Below are 1,710 nucleotides of genomic sequence, written 5' to 3' on the forward strand. Positions count from 1 at the left end.
TGAGTTCCAGCCCCAGGACCAACACACACACACACACACACACACACACACACACACACACACACACACACACCTGATTAACCCTAATTTAATTAAGGGAAATCCTGAGTCTCTCTCTGTCTCTGTCTCTCTCTCTTTCTCTCTCTCTCTCTGTGTTCTGATACTGAGACTTGAACTCAGGGCACTGTGCCTGGGCTTTCTCACTCAGAGCAGGTGCTCTACCACTTACACCACAAAGCTCTGCATGAGCCGCTTAGGAGCCGCACGAGAGGAGGTCAGAGAGGAAGTCCGTGGGGTCAGGACATCACCGTGTCCTGGACAATGCGCAGGCCCTGGGGGAAAATCCTCTTCCCCATCACCACGGCTGCCCCACAGGAGCCTGGGAAAATCTAGACTCACTTCCTGTCTCCAGAAACCTTTGTGATGTCACGGTGAACGTAGCCAATGAGAGAACGCGATGACAGTCACAGCTGCCCACAGTGATGGTGACCGTGGAGACTCTGCTCCGTGGCCGTGAATCGCTCTGAATTTCCAGGGACTCCTCAGCTCACGTGTGAGCTGCATCACGAGGGGGGATTTTACCAGCTGGTACGAAAGCAGCGCCATGACACACACTTGATTTGCCTGCCGAGAGGCGAGAACACAACAAGAAAGTCAGCTCTGGAGACCGGAGTCCTGGCTCAGCTGGGAGAGCACCACCAGCCAGTGGGCAAAAGCATCGGCCACTGAATTTGAGTCCTGGTCTCAGACCAAAAGAAACAAGAGAAACAGCTGACGTCTGAAATCCTGACATGAGCGCTGAGGGGTGGGGAATGTGGCTGGTGGAGAAACTCAGAACACACACTTTCCTTGCATGCTGGACCGCAGGTATCAGTATGCGACTGCGATCGCACCCGGCAAGCTGGGCACCGGTCAGGATCAGGAAACTATTGTCTCAGAGAAAAGCCCACATATTCATATTCATATTCATTGAAACGCTGAAAATAACCAAGATAAGCAAGCTGCCAATGTCTGCATTAATGATGAACAACGGATGATGGTACATCTATAAAAACTGAGGAGGGGAGGCTGGGAAGGTGGCTCAATGGTAGAGTGCTTGCCTTGCATGCATGAGGCCCTGGGTTCGGTTCCTCAGCACCACATAAGCAGAAAGAGCCAGAAGTGGTGCTGTGGCTCAAGTGGTAGAGCGTTAACCTTGAGCTGAAGAGCTGAGGGACAGCGCCCAGGCCCAGAGTTCAGGCCCCATGACCAACAAAAAAATAAAACTGAGTAAGAGCTGGGTGCCAAGTTCAAGCCCCAGTACACACACACACACACACACACACACACACACACACGTCAGCTTCGGACGTCAGCTCATATGTAAATATTCTGTCTCTGATCTCCCCTCCAGCTCCCTATTCCCAGGTGGAGAAAAAAAAATGACATTTTTCCTTCCACTCATTGCATAGATAACAAGGGCCATCTGCCCAATTCAGTATTGAAAAGGACTTCAGAAATGCCCAATATCTGCTAATGCTGAGTATCTCTTCTTGTGTAGATTTTTTTTCTTTAGCATACTCATGGACTTCATTCTATTATTGGTATTTCTGTTTCTCAAAATATAATAATGAGGGCTGGGAAGGTGGCTCAGTGGTAGAGCGCTTGCCTTGCATGCATGAGGCCCTGGGTTCGATTCCTCAGCACCACATAAGCAAAAAGAAAAAAAGC

The sequence above is a fragment of the Dipodomys ordii genome, unplaced genomic scaffold (assembly GCF_000151885.1).
Source record: "Dipodomys ordii isolate 6190 unplaced genomic scaffold, Dord_2.0 Scaffold184, whole genome shotgun sequence".
NCBI classification, from domain to species: Eukaryota; Metazoa; Chordata; class Mammalia; order Rodentia; family Heteromyidae; genus Dipodomys; species Dipodomys ordii.